Raw genomic sequence first — 21,128 nt, 5'->3', positions numbered from 1 at the left:
GCAGAGCCTTATTGATTCAACTCTGTAGAACTCCTTTTCTCATTGGCTCCATTGATTGATGTCAACACCTAGAGCTGGAAAGAACTTCAGAGATTTGGAATTTTCAGACTAAAGATGTAGATCAGAATCCTTTTGCGCAAGGTTTTCAAAACAGACATGTCACCTTCTGATTAAGCAGGTCTGAGGTGTGGATGGATGTGTGCGTGTTTGGAACCATTTCTGAGGTAATCTCATGTACTTTTCTGGGGAAGAATCATTTCTCTTGTCTAACCCCTTAATTGTGTAGATGAAAGAGTTTCCTTGGAAGCAAGAAAAATGCTTCTAATTTAAGATTGCCTTGGTTAACATTGGCAGTTCAAAAAGTTAGGCCTTAATGAGTCTGTTTCTCCAGTTCTGGGCTCGCATTTCACTGCTCGCATTTCACTACCATCAACTTGCAATTTAGTTTCTGACTTAATGACTTGGGGCTTTAGGTAGATCTTTATTTTCAAAACAAATCTCTATTTTTCTGTAATGTAGTTGAATGAACAATGCTCTGTACTGTATTTTGGGTTCAGAAATTGGGAGAAGCTTTTTAATGGTAATGATTCAAGTTAGTTGCAAACAGCTGCAGCAGAAGGGGAGCGGACAGAGCTGCTGGGTCCAGTGTGCTGGCAGCCACACTGAAGTTTGTACAGTGCAAATGGGACCAAGAGTCTATCTAGGCAGGAAAATAATTTTTTAACCTTCTAAGTTGATTTTTAATATGCTATCTAGGTTGTTCATAACTTTTCTTCCAAGGAGTAAGCGTCTTTTAATTTCATGGCTGCAGTCACCATTTGCAGTGATTTTGGAGCCCCCCAAAATAAAGTCTGACACTGTTTCCCCATCTATTTGCCATGAAGTGATGGGACCAGATGCCATGATCTTTGTTTTCTGAATGTTGAGCTTTAAGCCAACTTTTTCACTCTCTTCTTTCACTTTCATCAAGAGGCTTTTAGTTCCTCTTCTCTTTCTGCCATAAGGGTGGTGTCATCTGCATATCTGAGGTTATTGATAGTTCTCCCAGCAACCTTAATTCCAGCTTGTGCTTCTTCCAGCCCAGCATTTCTCATGATGTGCTCCGCATATAAGTTAAATAGGCAGGGTAACAATATACAGCCTTGACGTACTCCTTTTCCTATTTGGAACCAGTCTGTTGTTCCATGTCCAGTTCTAACTGTTGCTTCCTGACCTGCATACAGGATTCTCAAGAGGCAGGTCAGGTGGTCTGGTATTCCCATCTCTTTCAGAATTTTCCACAGTTTATTGTGATCCACACAGTCAAAGGCTTTGGCATAGTCAATAAAGCAGAAATAGATGTTTTTCTGGAACTCTCTTGCTTTTCCATGATCCAGTGGATGTTGGCAATTGGATCTCTGGTTCCTCTGCCTTTTCTAAAACCAGCTTGAACATCAGGGAGTTCACGGTTCACATATTGCTGAAGCCTGGCTTGGAGAATTTTGAGCATTACTTTACCAGCGTGTGAAATGAGTGCAATTGTGCGGTAGTTTGAGCATTCTTTTACATTGCCTTTCTTTGGAATTGGAATGAAAAGTGACCTTTTCCAGTCCTGTGGCCACTGCTGAGTTTTCCAAACTTGCTTGCATATTGAGTGCAGCACTTTCACAGCATCATCTTTCAGGATTTGAAACAGCTCAACTAGAATTCCATCACCTCCACGAGCTTTGCTCATAGTGATGCTTTCTAAGGCCCATTTGACTTTACATTCCAGGATGTCTGGCTCTAGGTGAGTGATCATACCATCATGATTATCTTGGTCGTGAAGATCTTTTCTGTACAGTTCTTCCATGTATTCTTGCCACCTCTTCTTAATATCTTCTGCTTCTGTTAGGTCCATACCATTTCTGTCTTTTATCGAGCCCATCTTTGCATGAAATGTTCCCTTGGTATCTCTAATTTTCTTGAAGAGATCTCTAGTCTTTCCCATTCTGTTGTTTTCCTCTATTTCTTTGCAACCTAGATAACATATTGAAAAGCAAAGACGTTACTTTGCCAACACAGGTCCGTCTAGTCAAGGCTATGGTTTTTCCAGTGATCATGTATGGATGTGAGAGTTGGACTGTGAAGAAGGCTGAGCACCGAAGAATTGATCCGTTTGAACTGTGGTGTTAGAGACGACTCTTGAGAGTCCCTTGGATTGCAAGGAGATCCAACCAGTCCATTCTAAAGGAGATCAGCCCTGGAATTTCTTTGGAAGGAATAATGCTAAAGCTGAAATTCCAGTACTTTGGCCACCTCATGCGAAGAGTTGACTCACTGTAAAGGACTGATATTGGGAGGGATTGTGGGCAGGAGGAGAAGGGGACGACCGAGGATGAGATGGCTGGATGGCATCACGGACTCTATGGACGTGAGTCTGAGTGAACTCCAGGAGATGGTGATGGACAGGGAGGCCTGGCGTGCTGCGATTCATGTGGTCGCAAAGAGTCAGACACTGAGCGACTGAACTGAACTGAACTGAACTGAAGTTGATTTTACATGTGTTCCGTATATATCTGAAGCGATGAACAACAGCGTGTATAGTTTATGGCTTAACTTCAGCTCCCAATATGATTGTCTTTAATGACTTTAAAGCATGAATTCACAAATTCTGAGGTTTATGCAAATATAAAAGTTACCTTTTTTCAGATGAGTAAAGCAGGCTCCTGGAGACAACTGGAAAGCAAGAGGGTCTTTTTCTTCCCATGTTGGATTGTATTATTTGTGGAAGAGAATAGTGCACTGCATTCGAACTGTGGTGCTGAAGAAGACTCTTGAGAGTCCCGTGGACTGCCAGAAGTTCAAACCAGTCAGTCCTGAAGGAAATAAATCCTGAATATTCATTGGAAGGACTGACGTTGTAGCTGAAGCTCCAGTACTTTGGCCACCTGATGTGAAGAGCCAGCTCATTGGAAAAGCCCCTGATGCTGGGAAAGATTGAGGGCAAAAGGAGAAGGGGGTGGCAGAAAATGAGATGGTTAGATAGCATCACCAACTCAGTGGACATGAATTTAAGCAAACCCTGGGAGATACTGGAGGACGTGGAGGCTGTGGTCCACGTGGCTGCAGAGAGTTGAACATGACTTAGCTACTGAACAGTAACAACAAATAGTGTACAGTTAATTTTAAGCTTAGTTGAGATCATCCACCTTAGTTGATCAAAACTAAGCTTCTTTTTTTCATTCACTAGGCCCCAAATTTAGCTTCTGTAACAAAACTGATCGAGATATTTAATGACAAAGTATTTTGGGTTTAAGTGACTTGCTTTATAACCTACCTTTTATTAAAACAGATTCACTTTTTTTCATTTAAAAAATTTTATTGAAGTATAGTTGATTTACACTGTGTTTAATTTCCACTGTACAGCAAAGTGACTCAGTTATACATGCATTCTTTTTTCATATTCTTTCCATTATAATTTATCATAGGATATTGAATATAATTCCCTGTGTTATACAGTAGAACCTTGCTGTTTATCCACCCTATATGTAATAGTTTGCAGAAACAGATTCAATTTTTAAAGGGAGTTCTATGTCTAAATTCACATTTTCCTTTCTCTAAGAGGAACCTCTACTGTTCTTTCCATAATATGTAAGGTAAATTTTTTTTCCTGTTAAGAGTATTCTTAATGATCAGAAGTAAACGTGAGTGTCCATATTTCTTCAGCTGGTTGGAGAGAATGACCTTGATTTAAGTAAAATGTCATGAACTGACCCGTGTAAGAAAAGTATAATGCCACATAATACCTTGTAGAACTTAGAATTCTTTCAACACTGTAAGAAAAAGGACACATAGAAGCAGAGAGAAATAGATAACAAAAAGATTGTATACCTAAACAAAGGAGTAAACTGTAGTCATGTACAGAACGAACAGAGAACTTTTGCTTTGGTTAGAGAAAATTTTGCTAGCTGTGGCATAGGATTCTTTGGAGCAAGCCCTTTGCAAGCTGTATCGGCTAATTCCTTGAGCAAACTGAGATTTTTCCACTTATGTGACTACTTGGAAAAAGCAAAACAAAGCAAACAACAACAACAAAACCCCCAAACCAATAGCCAAGTACTCACCATTTGTGTATGAAGTAAAGGCTTCTGTGTTTGAATATTACATTTTCAAGAGACTATATCTTGATTTTAACATGGCCAATGCAACTAGTGACCAGTAGTTATCCAGTGATTGAATAAAGGTTTTTGCTGAAAGTGCTTGATTCTTGGTGGCATTCTTTTTAGCTAGCTTCTGCTTGTGATGAAAAAACCAACAACTAGGTACTTAATATACTTGAGTATTCAATCAGAGAAGGTTAATATCCAGTTATTCATGTTTCAGAAATACAGTGTGTTGTGGTAATGCTGTTCTTCAAATATTTCTGGTTTTCTGCCTTCAGTATTGCATTTTCTGACTCCTGTGTGGTTGGATGGGATCATGTGACCAGTTTGATGATGTGTTAATGGAATTGTGTGTCACTTTTGATGGGTGGTGTTTAATCCACAGTAAGAGACCCCCTGGAATCTAGCTACTCCATTGGCCTGAAAGAGAATGATGGACAGCGCCCCCTGCTGAGCCAGAATGGCCATTTAGCATGAGTGATGAAACACTGTTTAGGTCACCAGGGAAGAAAATGCTTCCAATTTAGTCTGTGGGTTTAAAGGGAAATAGTGTAGGCAACACATTTGACAATGTAGAGCAAAAAGAATGATAAGATTTTCTCTTTTTTTTGGATGGAAGGAAGTGGAAATGTTTCTGTATCATTATCTTTCTATTTATTTATTTTTGGCTATACTGGGTCTTCGTTGCTGCACGAGCTTTTCTCTAGTTGTGGCAAGTGGGGGTACTCTCTAGTTGTGGTGTGCGGGCTTCTCGTTGTGGCGATTTCTCTTGTTGTGGAGCACGGGCTCTAGGGCGTGTGGGCTTGCAGTAGTTGTGGCTCCCCAGCTCTAGCGCTCAGGCTGAGTAGTTGTGGCGCACAGGCTTAGTTGTTCTGCAGCAGGTGGGATCTTTCCAGATCTGGGTTCCAACTCGGGTCTCCAGCAATGGCAGGTGGGCTCTTTACCACTGAGCCACAGGGAAGCCCCCCTGTATCATTATTTTGATCTTCCCCTTTGGTTATTTTTTATCACCTATGGTAGCAAACTATGTCTGGAGTGACTGCTGCAACCAATCTCAAAAATTTTTGAACTACTATTTTAAATCACTAGTAAGACCCAGTCAACTAAGAGTCGAGGGCTCTGGGTCCTACCTTTCATGTTGCCACTGCATGACTTCTATCCTATCTGGGTCTTACGACCATATCTATAAATAGGTGTTGAAACAAATCCTCTTGAATATCTTTCTAGCACTGTTGATCTGTAATTCCAGGAAATCAGAGTAACATGCTGCTAGCTATTCTGGGTTAGAGATCTTAGACGCAACTTTAAAATATAAGAACCAAGTTTAAGTATATCTTAGTCTAACAATTCAAGGAATAAATGATCCTTAAATCATCCTAGACTTTTTCCCAGAACATGATATACTGTGCTTTCAGAGTTCTTTTGTAAGTGCTATCCATGATTTTAAAAGTATATATTTGACCAGGTTTTTCTGATGAGTAAATATATTTTGCGTTTACTTAAGAAATTTTTCTTTGGCATTCACAAAATTTCCCAAGGATGTAGTGGAGTTACATCTGTTTTGTTAAGCTTGTTTTGTTTTTACTCTTTGGCTCAGCTGGTAAAGAATCTGCCTGCAATGGGGGAGACCTGGGTTTGATCCCTGAGTTGGGAAGATCCCCTGGAGAAGGGAAAGGCTACCCACGCCAATATTCTGGCCTGGAGAATTCCAACTATATAGGCCATGGGGTCACAAAGAATCGGACACGACTGAGCGATTTTCCCTTCACTTTCAATTTTTTAAAAAGAGATGTGGATGCCAAAATCTTTAACTTTTACTCAAGATTGTGTGCTTAGTTGCTCAGTTGTATCCAACTCTTTGTGACTCCATGAACTGTAGCCCACCAGGCTCCTCTGTCTATGGGGATTCTCCAGGCAAGAATACTGGAGTTTGTTGCCATGCCCTCCTCCAGGGGTCTTTCCAACTCAGGGATCAAACCCAGGTCTCCTATATTGCAGGTGGGTTCTTTACTATCTGAGCTACCAGGGAAGCCCAAGATTAGTCAACTTTAAATTTACTTTATTCCTCTTGAGTTCTAGTGTTAGTCACTCAGTCGTGTCTGGCTCTTTGTGACCCTGTGCACCGTAGCCCATCAGGCTCCTCTGTCCATAGAATTCTCCAGGCAAGAATACTGGAGTGAGTAGCCATTCCCTTCTCCAGGAGATCTTCCTGGGATTGTACCCGGTCTCCCACTTTGCAGGCAGACTCTTTACTGACTGAGTCATGAATTGGCAGGCTCCCTTTTGATGAAGGTATCAATACAACAGCAACATTTAAAGTTCAGCTATCAGATCTTCAAAATATTTTGCCATCAGTTTGGCTGAAAAGATCAAGTGACAAAGCTTTTAGGATCAATTGTCATGTACCTAATGGTCGAATCAATGTCACAGGTTTCTTGCTGTGGCTATTGACTGACTTTTCTCAGAGCCCAGAGTAAGCTCACTATAGAACCATGAAGCCACAGACTCCGGCCGAAGGCACATCTAAGTTATATTAATATCATTGGTATCCTCGTTGATAAGGGGACTAAGTGATCTGTGAAATCATAATTCAGTTGTTTGCTTTTATGTAGACAATCCAGTTTCCTTGCTTGGGAAATCCCATGGACAGAGGAGCCTGGTGAGCTATGGTACATAGGGTTACAAAGAGTCAGACACGACAGCAGCTGAACAACAAAGAACAGACAGTGTTCTGGATTGTTCAATTTGTACTCTTCTTCTTTTTTTTTTTTTTCATATTGCAGTTTCATATAGTTGGTATTACAGCATAATATTTTTTACTTTAGGGAGCTATTAATGGTGGAGAAAGTTAGTCATAATGATTGTCACTCTTGTTGTTTGTAAAATACACTTCTGAGAATCAAAAACTGCCTGAGAATATAAGCCTACTGAATTGCACAGATTCAAAGGCAAATAAAATGCTCTTTATGTAATAACACTCAATTTTTGGGAAAGCAGAGTGTGACATTTGGACAACTGTTACTTATTTTGTATTCCTGAAACATTATTTTCATTCTCTGCTTTCAACCAAATCTTAAATATAAAGACAGTTTCGGTGCATTTACCCAAAGAAAGAGAAATAACTAAACACGATACAGACATTACTCAGTCACAGGAATTCTTATTGAGCTTAAAGCCCCTTGTACAAAAGCACCATTCAGTGCTTTAAAGAGCTTGAGAAGAGTGATCTTAGTGATACAGTCTTATCACCTTCAACTCTTCATCTTACCTGGTCTTAAACATTGGCTGCTTACAATGGAGAGCAGTGTTAGAAAAAGGGATTCAGTGCCTACAGATTCACTTAACTCTGAGGAATGCTTAAGCCCCCAAGGCCGAGGTAATGCACTGGAAGCTTTCTGTGTGTGTGTGAGCCACGGTCATGGGGTCTGTCCGTAGGTATGAGAGGTATGTGGAGTGAGGTATTTACTGACTCCTCTCTGCCCCCAGCATTTAACTGAGCTAAGCCAGAATCCACATGTCACAACTTGGGTGGCTTAATTGGTGAGGACTGTAAACCGGATGGAATGCAGTTGACACTGAGGCTGTCCTGAATGTGTTCAGATTTGATGGTGTGAGAGAGATGTGCATTTTGGCATTTTGTGTGATTATTTTCAGTGGAACACTTGTTATTTTGGACATACTCTCTTAGCCTTCTACAAACAAGTAGGGTCATTTGCTCAAATCTAGCTGTTTCTCCAAGTTCAATGGATGCTGTTAAGCAAACCCTAATAAATATGTGACTCTGGACCTTCAGTTAATAGACCCGTAAGATTTCTGGGCTTCCCAGGTGGTACAGTGGTAAAGAATCTGCCTGCCAATGCAGGAGATGCAAGAGATGCAGGCTCGATCCCTGGTTGGGAAGATTCCCTGGAGGAGGAAATGGCAATCCACTCCAGTCTTCTTGCCTGGAAAATTCCATCGGCAGAGAAGCCTGGCAGGCTACAGTCCATGGTGCTGCAAAGAATCATACTCAACTGAGCGGCTGAGCGCACACAAGATTTCTCTTATCTTAGCAACTATTCACAGAGGGCATGAGCTGTATTCTTAAGGTACTTAGTATCTGAAGTAAGTATAGATTTTTTTGTATTCACACTTGAGAGATTTTGCAGCATACTTAAATAACTGTACCTACATGCCCTAAGGGATTATTGACAATAGTGGGTTTGATATTTGGGGGGAAAATAAAGTTGGAACTCATCAAAGTAAAAGCAAATTAAAGAGCAGGCAAGCCATAATTCTTGCATAAATGTTCTGTTTACCGATCTCTGTTGGACTCTGAGGGCAAGAGTGAGCCATGTCTCCTGGGTGAGCATTGGGTCCATGGTTTGCATCAGCTGCTGTTGCTAAGTGTCAGCTATGCGGGGCCCCTGACCCCTTTCCACTTTCAGAACAAGAATAGAACTAATTGAAGCATGAGGATGCAGTACATTCCAAAATATATTTACTCCAGAGCAGTAATCTCTTCCACATCCTGCAAAGCAACCAAGGATTTTTATTTATTTTTTTTATCACTTAGAAGCCTTTTGATATTGGGTTTGAAACTCTAAGCCTTAAATGTGCCCCTCCAAATAGAATACAGATAATCCAGTTTGTATATAGCTCAGATCTTTTCACAATGAACTCATGAAACCATGCATGTGCTTTCACTGTTGGAATTGTGCTGTGTTCGTTTTTACCCCAAACAACCAGTTTTAGAGAAGCTCTTCTGACAGTGGTTATTTGTTGTGTTGATTGAATCTGCGTCCATATCCAGCTTTAGGTCAAATCATAACCGTGGTAAAGTTTGCATATTTTTCTTCGCTTTCTTTAAGTTTTCTCTCCTGCTCAGAAGCCCTCACCCTCATTCCAGTAAAATCCCAGTATTGGACAAAGTCCCTAAGTACAGTTTAAAAAAAATCTGATCTTCAGAAGGAATGTAAAACCAAAACACAAAGGTACAATTAATCAAAAATAATGACCAGAAATAGGAAACCTCTAACTTTAATGCCCCTGAACTAGCTTCATCTAAAACAATAGGGACATTTTTGTAGTTTGTGCTGTACATGGAGCCAGAAGACCTGGGTCCAAGCCTGGCTTAGTCCTGCTCTTAGCAATTCATCATTCTCAGCTTCAATTTATGTCTTGTACCTGGGGCTGCGGTGATCCTGCAGGGTGGTCTGTGTAGAAGTGTTTTATAAAATGTGAAGCACTTTGCAAGTGTTCTTTTTTAAAAAAAATTGCTTTAAAGTCCTGCAAGGAACTATCAAAGTAGGAAGTCAGAAGTCTTAGTCTTTGGGACTTGGAAAAGTCTTCTAATCATGCCGGGCCTGTTTTCTCACCATGAAACCCTGGAGGTTGAACCAGAATATCTGTAAAGTGCTTTTCAACCCCAGGGCATTTTAGAATTCCATGAAATAAGATACTGCCAGCTAGTACCGGGATCACAGAGATGGCATGAGTTTGAACAAAACTCATGGAGTTGGAGGAATAAAGGAGATGACACTTATGGGGGAATTGGCCTTCATCCTCCCAGAGGTGTGCAGAGGCTACAGAACAAGAGGTAGGTGAGGGCTGTATGGCAGGAGCCGTAGGAAGTGGGGGCATTAATTTGGATGGGCTCACGGGTTTGGGGTGAAGATTACAGGGAGCAGACACTCAGGGAGCTGAGTGATTAGAATGAGACTAGACTTTTGGGGGCAGTGTTGCCAGGTGGGTAGGGTTTTTGGTATCAGCTGCAGGGATTTTGGTATCAACAAGGGCTGGGGTGGAAGTGGCAGGATGCATCACTACAACCACCGTCTTCCTAATAAACTGTCTCCCCTGTACAATCCACTGGGTAGTGGGAAAGATCAACTCAGAGGACCTCTCTTTCCTGCTTAAGATCCTTTAATGGCTTTCATTGGGTTGAGATTAAAATATGAATTCCTTAAGTGGGCTTTCAGATGCATGAATGAATCCACCTCCTGTCCACTCTGCCTCTTTGTGAATTCCAGCCACGCTGGCTAGTGTGCAGGCATCAGGGTTTTCCTGCATCAGGGTTTTCCTGCATCAGGGTATTATCACGTGTTGTCTCCCCACCATTCTTCTCGGGGTTAGCTTTGATTTTTTGGGAGCTTAGCTAAAGTATTTCTTCAGACAGACTTGCTCTGACCACTCTACGCATATAGCAATCTCTGCCCTTGTCTGAGCCCTGTATTGATTTTCTTTACCCACCACAGCCTGTAGTTATTATACCCTTGCAAGATGTCCAACTAAAGAATTCTTTGTTGAATGAATGAATGAATGAATGAGAAGCTCAGATTCTTTTCTTCCATTTTCTCTCTTCTCTTCCTGTATGTTTATTTATTTTGTCTTTCCCTCATTTTTTTCAAGGGCTTCCCAGGTGGTGCTAGTGGTAAGAACCCACCTGCTAATGCAGGAGACCTAAGAGATGCGGGTTCGATCCCTGGGTTGGGAAGATCTCCTGGAGAAGGAATGGCAACCCACTCCAGTATTCTTGCCTGGGGAAACCCATGGACAACAGAGCCTGGCAGGCTGCAGTCCACAGAATCAGACACAACCGAAGCGACTTAACACACACATTTTTTTTCAAAGTCCATGCAGCTTTGATAAATTTGATTATGAAAATTCATATCCATGTCAAAACAGTATTTGACAGTACTTAAGTATGTAAGGGAGAAATAAAGGTCACTAAAATTCCATCACCCAGAGGAAATGAGAACTGACTTTTTGTTCTACAGACTTAAAATTTACTGGGCTTCCCTGCCAGCTCAGCAGTAAAGAATCTGCCTGTAGTGCAAGAGACACAGGTTTGATCCCTGGTTCGGGAAGACCCCCTGGAGAAGGGAATGGCAACCCACTCCAGTATTCTTGCCTGGCAAATTCCATGGACAGAGGGGCCTGGCAGGCTACAATCCATGGCGTCGCAGAAAGTCGGACATGACTGAAGTGACTGAGCACAGCACAAAATCTACTTTTCAGTTGTAAATAGCAGTTGAGATCAATATTTTTCTTTTCAAAATTTAAAAACCAAGTTCCTTTCCTCTTCAAAGGCCTTCGATTCATTGCGTCTATGCATCCTTCGCAGGAGCCTTTTCCTCCCATTGACCTTGGTGCTGTTCTTTTCTGTTGCAAGGAGTCAGGCTGATCCTGCCTTTTTCAGGCATAATCCGGTGGCATTTATCTTTGGTTAAGAAAAAAAAAAACACTGTTATTCTTGTCTTTAGCTGCCAGCATTGCAGACTGGGCATTTCAGTGCCTTGGATGGTGTATTTGGAGAAGCTAACAGCTGCCTGTGCTATTTCCAATACTTTTCAAGATCCACCCAGGATGTGACAAAGGGAATGCTTGTCATTTTTCAGAGTGGGGGTATAGATGTAGAACTGGTGAGTGATAAGCAGAGGTGAAAACTAGGTGAGAAATTCTTCAACAGATTGTAGGCTTGCCATCTGATAGCTGGAGAAAAACTGCGTTCCTTTGAGCAGCTCTCAGAACCTCATCTGCCTGAACTTGGGGGCAGCCACAGATGTGGAGGGCTTTGGAGACTCCAGGAGCATCAGTCTGTTTCCGAAACAGAGCAGATTCCCCTCTCTCCTGCCATGTATTTATGGCAAAACCAGTGCCACGTGTCCTGTGCAGCACTCCTGTTCTCTTAATATCCAGTGTTCATGGATATCCAGCTTCCCTGCTGGTTCAGTGATAAAGAATCCACCTGCAATCAAGAGATGGGGGTTCGAGCCCTGGCTCAGGAAGATCCTCTGGAGAAGGAAATGGCAACCCACTCCAGTATTCTTGCCTGGGAAATCACATGGACAGAGGAGCCTGGTGTGCTACAGTCCACAGCGTCACAAAGAGTCAGTTACGACTTAGCGACTGAACAAGAACGGTGTGTATACACAGTACTGTTGCTACATACATGTGTTGGAGAACAGCACTGTGGCATAGTCTGTAAATTACCAGCCCACCAACAAGCAAAAACACAAATGAAAACCTTGATTTCTCTCTTTAAAAAGGAGAAATATTTGTATCGATTAGGGGCCCCTGAGCAAGTCCTTCTCTTCTTTAAGTATTGAAATTCACAGTTGAATCGTGTTTCTGTTCACCTCCAGCTCAATCCATGAATGATTTCACTGACACTGTTTTGGGATCTGATTGGACTGAGAAATCCTCGTTATATTTTGGTAGGGCCAATTTCATGGATTTTCTCAAAATATTTTGCAACCCAAAGCCTGATCGAAGTATAAATTAAATCCTTGTTTCTGTTCTTTCTGTACAACATTAAATTGTTGGATATTCTAGACATTTTTTGTTGTTTAAATTTAGAACTATTTTCCTTGGCTATAATTACTTAAGAAAACTATCACTGCTAGGTTTTGACTATTTGTTTTGGGAGGGGGCAGGCAGTTAGCATTTTAGTATTTGCATAATTACTTGATGTAAGAATGTTTATTACTCCTGGAAGTGTGTAGCAGGTACTGTGGGTGGCCTGCCCATTTCCTTTATCATTTCATTGGCTTCAGAGTTCCAACCGTGAGTTAACACCAACCCCCAGAAGGCCCTTAATCTGTGGTTGATGGGAGTTAGGGTGTAATTACTCCAGTTCCTTCACCAAGGCTTGTTTGTCTCAAAGTTTCCTGGTGGACTTAAGTCCTAGTGATGGCTAGGACTCTCTCCTCTGTCCATGAGATTTTTCCAGGCAAGGATACTGGAGTGGGTTGCTACTTCCTTCTCCAGGGGATCTTCCCAACCCAGGGATCGAACCCAGGTCTCCTGCACTGCAGGCAGATTTACCAACTGAGCTACAATCAGGCAACATTTTCATCTGTTATCCCAGGGAGATAAAAACACTCCTGGCTTAATCCATTTTAACAGGTACTTGATATATTTTCATTAGCACATATTGTTAATCATCTACTCAGTACTGTCTTTTTTTTTTCTTTTCTTTTTTTAAAAAGGGAAAGCTTTTCAACATCTAAAACATGATTGAAACAAGGAAAATATAATACAATAAGAGCATCAGAAAACTAAGTACCTAGGATAAGCACCATCATATTTTAAAGAGTTCACAGTCTCAATAGTGACTTTTTTTTTTTAGTTCTTCCCTCCAATCTTAAGACCTTTTGAATTTTTAATTATTATTATTTTTTTGGCTGTGCCATGCAGCATGCAGGATTCTAGTTCCCTGATCAAGGATGGAACTTTTGCCCTCTGCATTGAGTGTGCAGAGTCTTAACCTCTGGACCACCAGGGAAGTTCTGAATGGTGCTACTTTAAGACAGAACAGAATATGCATCAAGTGTTAAATTTAGTGACTAAACTTATCAGTATACTTTTATTGTTGCTTTTCATAGCATCTTCTATCTTGTATAAGCCAGAGACTTATAAAGAATTTGTAATTTTTTGTAAAGGTAATGTTAGAGGTCAAAAGCACATAATTCACATCAGTGTAAGAGCTCTTCATTATGGTCTGCCCCTTAAGTGGTGTGAACTCTTCATGGTGGTCTGCCCCTTAAGCTTCTAGGATGCCATTGAATGCAAAAATAAAAGATTTTGCAAAACTGGCAATGATACATGCAAAAGGCACCTGCTCCTTGAAAGACAGGAGGTAAGTGTAACTGGGGGCAGTTAATCGCTTAGCTTCACAGCTATAGTTTAGCTTCCTAATTGTGCCAGCTGTCCTGAAAGTGTGTATAGCCTTGGCCACGTGGGTAATGGGGTCAGAGGTCATGATGGAACCAGATTTAAGATTACTAACTGCAGGGTTCAGTCTGTGTTGGGTTGATGTGTATCCTGAGATGTACGGAGAGGGGCAGCGGAATGTGGTGATCGGGGAGTCCAGGCCAAGGTGGGGGACATCCTGGGTGCAGAGCCTCGCTGCCACTTCCTGTCCCCAACAAAACAAGGATAATTTCGACCCTTCAGGGTGTTTGTAGAGATCAAATTGATGAAGTGATTCAAGCACAATGCCTGATAAGTAGTAAGATCTTGATAAATGTTTCATTGCTAAGTCATGTCCGACTCTTTGTGATCCCATGGACTGCAGTGTGCCAGGCCTCTCTGTCCTTCACCATTTCCTGGAGTTTGCTCAAACTCATGTCCGTTGAATTGGTGATGCTTTCTAACCATCTCATTTTCTGTTGCCCTCTTCTCCTCTTGCCCTCAATCTTTCCCATCCTCAGGGTCTTTTCCAATGAGTGGGCTCTTCGCATCAGGTGGCCGAAGTATTGGAGCTTCAGCTTCAGTATCAGTCCTTCCAATGAGTATTCAGGGTTGATTGGCAGCTGCTATTAGGGTGGTTTATTGTCCAAACCCGTACGCTTTCAAAAATGAAAAAGGGTACTAAGATGAGATATATTATATATATTTTACATAATTATATATTGACTGAAAAACTGGTTTTATTTTATGGATAGGCCCACAGAATAGTTCCATTTAAACATGTTAGAAGATGAAATTCTTTCCAAAAAATAAAAATTTGTGTACATTAATGCAAAAAAACCCACAAAGCTTTTTTTAAAAATTGTTTTAAAGCTTTGTAATATCTTATTTGAACAGTATGTATCTTTTTGAAATATTTTTTTCATTTTCTTCAGATACATGCTCAGGAGTGGGATAGCTGGATCATATAGTAGCTCTATTTTTAGTTGTTTGAGTAACTTTGGCGCTGTTTTCCATAGTGGCTGCATCAATTTTTCACTCCCACCAACAGTGTACAAGGGTTCCCCTTTCTCCACATCTTTGCCAGCATTTGTTATTTGTGGTCTTTTGATGATGGCTATTCTGAAGTGATACTGCGTGAAGTGATACTGCGTTGCTGTTTTTACTTGCATTTATCTGATGATTTGTGATGTTGAGCATCTTTTCACGTACTTATTAGCCATCTATGTCTTCTTTGGAAAACCATCTGTTCATGTCTTCTGCTCATTTTCACATCAGGGTTTTTTTTTTTTTTTTGATATTGAGTTGTATGAGCTTTTTATATATTTTGGATGTTAACACCTTATCAGTCATTTGCAAATATTTTTTCCCATTTAGTAGACTGTATTTTTGTTTTGTTGATGTTTCCTTGGCTGTGCCAAAACTTTTAAGTTTAACTAGGTGCCATTTGTTTCCCTTTTGCGAGTTTTGTTTTCAAAAATTGTAATTCTCCAAAAGCTTAAAAAGCTGAAGGTTTTTGGTGCTCCCTGAATTCTTGATGAAAACTTTAATCGATATTGAACAAAATGCATCCCAAATCGAGAGGACTCATTTATGGAAAAGTTCAGTATCACACATAGGACACAGATTGAGTTCTAAGTAGTTTCAGTTGATGACGGGAAGCAAAGAGAAAAGTCTGGAACTGCCATGCTGAAGTGTTTCTATTTTTTTTTTAATTCAACATCAGCTTTATTACAAAAGTTTTGTAATTTAATTACTTGACATATTCAGATTTTGTAAATTTGACATGTTTCCATTTCAATTGGTAAAATAATGCATCTTCTTTGGATGAAATTATTACTTTTTAAAAAAATTATTATTTTTATATATACACTCTAGCCAATTCCAATTATTTTTCTGCTCCATATCTTAATTTTAAATTAGATATCTTAATTTAGTGAAATGTTGTTTTTGCCATGGACACTATAGTCCACCAAAATTATGTTATCAAAGCATAATATGTTTTGATTAAAAAACAAGTACTTTTACTTTTAATGTTGAATTTTTTTATATTTTAACTTTTATTTATTTATTTATAGACCTGAAAGCATGACCAGTTATATTTAGCCAATCAAGTTTAGTGTAAAATAAGAGTGTGTTTTTGCTGACATGTATTATTCACAAATCTCTAATGTTCTAGGTTTTGTTTACAAACCTGAGTTGTAGAGTTTTTACACTAAATTTACAGGAAGATTCTCAGTAATGTCAGATGTTTCATCTTAAACAGGCTAATTTTCCAAAAGCTTTGATTCCGTGAATTAGATAAAAAAAAAATTAAATGCTTGTTGGAATTAACCCATCTTTCTAAATGAAGCCTTGATGATACCGAGATAAAATTAGCAAAATCGAACTGTTTATAAAATTCTTCTGCTTTCACTATCAACACATTATGGCTTTTGCTTTCCTTTTTGTGCATGAATATAAAAATTTGAAATAAAAAATTGGCAAAGTCAATTCGAAGAGCAATCACTGGATCTAAAAGTTATGTAAGCACCTTCTACAGCTGCATGTGATAAATCAAACTACAAGTACAGGGTTCTCAAAACAGCTACTAATTTCTGATGTCTGTTACAGTGCTTCTTCAGCAGATTTGTGTTTTGGGGTTTTCCCTCGATTATTGTTATCGCTTTGTCCTTCAAGGCTCTGGGATGTGGCAAATTTATGCGGTTTCACACTCATTGTTCACTTACTTGAGAGTTGGACATTCAGCACTTTTACTATTTTACTAAATATAAACTTCTATTTTTTGAGCTCATGGCTGTTAAAGGGCTTTTTCACAAAATAAAAAGGCAATGCCAAACAGAAACAGAAGTAATAGTTGTAGAGATATACAAGAAATGAGCACCGGCAACTATATCCGATCTCCTGGGATAAACCATAGTGGAAAAGAATATGAAAAGAGAATGTATCTGTGTATATAACTGAGTCACGTTGTGCAGCAGAAATTAACACAACATTGCAAACCACTATACTTCAATAAAAAAACTTAAAAAAAAAAGACCAATTCCATGTTGGTTACATGCTCTAATGCAGCTTTTTTAGTCTCTTTTCTGCTGCAAATATTTCACATACCCCTTCCCCATAATTTTGCACTTTCCCATTGACCCCACCAGCTGTGCCTCGGCAGTTTTGTGGGTCCCAGCATGGGCCTGGCGCACCTAACTTGCACACCCACAGGGCACAGCATGGCAGTTATCAGAGTTCTCCCACCACCACCAGAGGCTGGGGGGTCTAGCTGACCGTAGCAGTTCCTGTTTGAGTACATTTTCTTTTGTGGGCAAGTAAATGCTTTGGTGCCCTGAAAGGGAGATGTTAGTTCCATAGTGTTCGGCAAGGGTTCGGGAGGTTTGGGTCATCTCTGAGCATCTTGGAGGTTTAACCACGTTAGCATGACAGCTCTGTTTGCTGCTTGTTTTAGCTCGAGTTGCTACTAAGTACCATAAATTGGGTGGCTTACACAACAGAAATGTCTTTCTCACAATTGTGGAGGCTGGGAAGTCCATCAAGGTGCCAGCAGAGCATGTGGTGAGTGCCTGCTTCTTGGTTTGCTGATGGTCATCTCGTTAGGTCCTCAGTGTTTGCAGTGATAGACACACAGAGACAGACTGGCGCTTTCCTTGTGAAGGCACGGTTTCCATCATGAGGGCCCCACCCCTGTGACCCCATCTAAACCTAATTACCTCCCACAGGGAACTGGGGCTTCAGCCTGTGGACTTTTGGAGGTGCGCACCATTCAGTCCACGGCGTGGCTTGCGAGCCTTGTGCTCTGCTACTGGACAGGCCCGTGGAAGGAGCATAGAAACACAAAGTGGAGTGCTACTAAATCAATATGTCTGACTTTAATGCGGTTATTAATGTAATTCTATGACTAGTAGTAATTCATTAAAGTGAAATTGCCCAGGCAAATGTTAAGCCTAATAACGTGGCAGGGCAGTAAGACTAAAGCAAGACTCTGCAGGGCAAAAAGTCCTAGCCATTTATCACTAGGAAGGATGGAGCCTTATCGTAAAAGAAGTTTTTACATAGGAACACTAGAGGGCGCCCTAGACTGTAATTAAGAACCATGCTGCTTTACACAAAGAAATACTGTACTAGCTTGATGATACAAAATTCAATAGTGAATGTTTATAAAAATGTGGGTAAATCCATATCAGTTGATTTTAAATGTTCTAAGGGCATGATCAAATTCAACAGAAATGTTTTGGAGTGTGTGTGTGTACGTCCATGCTGGAGGATATGATAATCCTATTTTATTTCATTTTTTAAAAATTCAAGTATAATTATTTTATAAGGATAATCTTACTTTTATTTTACTTCAGAATGCCTTTTTTTCCCCTTAAATCCTCAGGAGTGCCTGCCTTAAGGCGAGATAAAGATTGGGGTGTAATCTGTCCTCACTCCCTGGGTTTTTTGTTTTTTCTTGGTGGAGGGATAGGGTGAGGGAGGGCTGTAGAGCTCATTAAAACAACTATAACGTTCTTTGGAGATAAACCCAATGATATTGTTATTTATTTATTTATCCCACGGCATGCGGGATCTTAGTTCCCTGGCTATTGGAATCAAACCAGTGCCCCTGCAGTGGAGGTCCTAACCACCAGACCTCCAGGAAAGTCCTTGATGATATTGTTTTAAATACACGTGGCACCATTGTTCTTATATGTGTTAAGACTTCCCTGATAACTCAGATCAGCAATGCAGGAGACCTGGGTTTGATCCCTGGGTCAGGAAGATCCCTTGGAGAAGGAAATGGCAATCCACTCCAGTACTCTTGCCTGGAAAATTCCATGAATGGAGGAGCCAGGTGGGCTACTGTCCATGGGGTCACAAAGAGTCAGACACGACTGAGCGACTTCACTTTTGTGGGTGGATTATTAGGCAAGGACTCCCGTCTTCAGGGCAGCAGTATCAATAGTGGGAAAAACACTGATTCTTTTTTTTTTTTTTTCTTTTACTTCAAACACTGATTCTTCATCTAGTCTGGAGCCCCTGCTTCTGGCTCTGGCTCTGTGACTGTGGAAGATCTTATCTTTCTGAGCCTCTCTGTTAGTAAAGGGGTGGCTTGAACTAAATGATTCAGTCATCTTTTTCAAGTCTAATATTCTCTCACTCTGACTTTCACGCCTAACATTGGCTAGTCTTAAATTTACGTTCACAAATCGGTGCCCTGTTTAGAAATTACTTTCCGCTCACATCATAAAATTCCATGACACTGGGAAAACTTGATTCAGGAGAAGTGGAGAGGTTGGTGGTTCCCTGTTTTGGGGCCCTGATCAAGTTCTTTACAATGGCTTATTTTACCCTAGAAACAGATAGGTCTTTGTCACCTGCTAGAAAATACTCACACAAGCACTGTTCCCCAACCTCAGACTTCCCTGGAAGCAATAATGATGGTCAGATGTTTATATTCATTGACTTTGCTGCTAGGATTCAGTCTAGATAAACAGTAAGAGGCCAAAAAACTCACTGGAGATTTTCATTTAAGTCCAATTAGTTTATTTCTGAGGTTATGAAAACACCTGGGGTGAACGTTTGCCAGACAGATATAAGCCCTCGCTGCCTTCAGATATTTGAGACAAGACAACTTAGGGATCTGGCATTTGACTAAATATTGTTACGGCACAGTTTAGATCTCCAAGAATTCTCTGACATTCCTAACTGAGTTCTGCTTCTAAAATAAACACATTGAATGGGGTACCCTTGACATGGAAAAATGAAATGTTAGCAACATTCATCTCCGTTGGAAGGAGAATGATTTGGTTGGTGGAGTTATACGACTCCTGTTGTATAGACACATAAAAAGTGACTCTTCGCACATTTCTCATTGGTAACATTTTCAGTAATCTTTTGTGTGTGTGTGCATGTCTGTGTGTGTGTGTGTTTGCGTGCCATGTATCAGCAGGTGCCTCTGTGAGATCATGCTTCAAGTTGACAGTCGCATACATGCAGTAACTCCTGCCTGCTAACTCTTTTCAGATCTTGGAAGTTTTTGACACTTTGTAGTTCTCCATCTGTGTTGGTGAAATCAAAATGAAGGTGATCCCAAGGGAAACTTCAATCTCTTGGCAATTTCTTCATGACTCAACGTCTGAGCTGCACCTTGGGAATAGCAGGCAGTGTAGGGGAAGGGGGGTACCCTGAGGCTGAACTAGAGAGGAGGGAAGGCAGGGGTTGGGATATGTCTCACTCCAGGGAACCTGGGCACATAGGCCAGGGTATCATCCTAGAAGGTTTGGAGGGCAGGAAGACGCTGCCCATCCATTCATTAGACCTGTACTGAGTGCCTAGTTTGAGGCAGATGCTATGATTGGTGACGTGAATGTACAAGTGTTTCCTTCAAGCTTTTCCCCCCGCAAACTTTAAACTTCTTATTTTGTATTGGAGGAGAGCCAATTCACATTGTTGAGGCGGTTTCAGGCGCACACTGAAGGGACTTCGCCATACATATACACGTATCCTTTCTCCCCCAAACTCCCCGCCTATCCAGGCCGGCATATAACATTGAGTAGAGTTCCATGTGCTATACAGTAAGACCCTTGTTGGTTATCCATGTTGAATACAGCAGTGTGATTTTCCACCTCCCCAAATTCCCTAATTATTTCTTCCCTGCCGCACCCATAAGTTTATTTTGTAAATCTATGAGTATCTTTCTGTTTTATAAGTAAGTTCCTTTGTATCATTTCTTTTTAGATTCCATGTATAAAGGATGTCATACAATATTTCTGCTTTTCTGACTTACTTCACTCAGTATTGCATTCTCTAGGTCCATCCACGGGGCTCCGAATGACATTATTTCATTATTTTTAACGGCTGACTAATACTCCATTTGTATATATGTACCATATCTTCTTTATCCAATCCTCTGTTCCTTTGAGCTTTTTAAGGACCAGTTGGTGAAACAAACATTGATATAAATCACGATGAAATCATAAATGCTAAGAGAGCCACGGGAGCCCCAGGGTTCAGGTTATGAGGAGATGACCTTACTAATATGCTGATGCCCAGCGTCTTTCAAGGGAGGACACGGGTTCCAGGTAGACAGCAGGCTTTCCCAGGTGTGGATGGAGGGAACATCGACCCTGGTCCTGTCTGCTCTGGGGTCCAGGGGCAGATATACCTTGGGGAAAGCAGAAGTGCCTTCAAGAGATGGAGCTCTCAGTTCTTTCAACACATCCTAAAGTCTTTGATGGACACGTTGGCTTGGGTTCAAGATAGTATTTCCTAAACCCATTTTTGCTGTTCCTTAGAGAACCTTTGTGTGCTTAAGGAGTACAAACCTTTCTTCAGTCATTT

The 21,128-nt window shown here is 40.7% G+C and overlaps 1 protein-coding gene across 3 annotated transcripts in view; it reads left to right on the top strand.

Annotated features, from left to right (window-relative positions):
* The window catches only part of RNF144B (ring finger protein 144B), a 149,992-nt gene that overhangs the window by 15,480 nt on the left and 113,384 nt on the right, over nt 1-21,128 (top strand). The gene's annotated exons all lie outside the window — the stretch shown is intronic.

This window comes from Ovis aries, chromosome 20 (assembly GCF_016772045.2).
Source record: "Ovis aries strain OAR_USU_Benz2616 breed Rambouillet chromosome 20, ARS-UI_Ramb_v3.0, whole genome shotgun sequence".
Taxonomy (NCBI): Eukaryota; Metazoa; Chordata; class Mammalia; order Artiodactyla; family Bovidae; genus Ovis; species Ovis aries.
The sequence above is the reverse complement of the archived record's forward strand: the minus strand, read 5'-3'. Positions and strand labels throughout refer to the sequence as shown.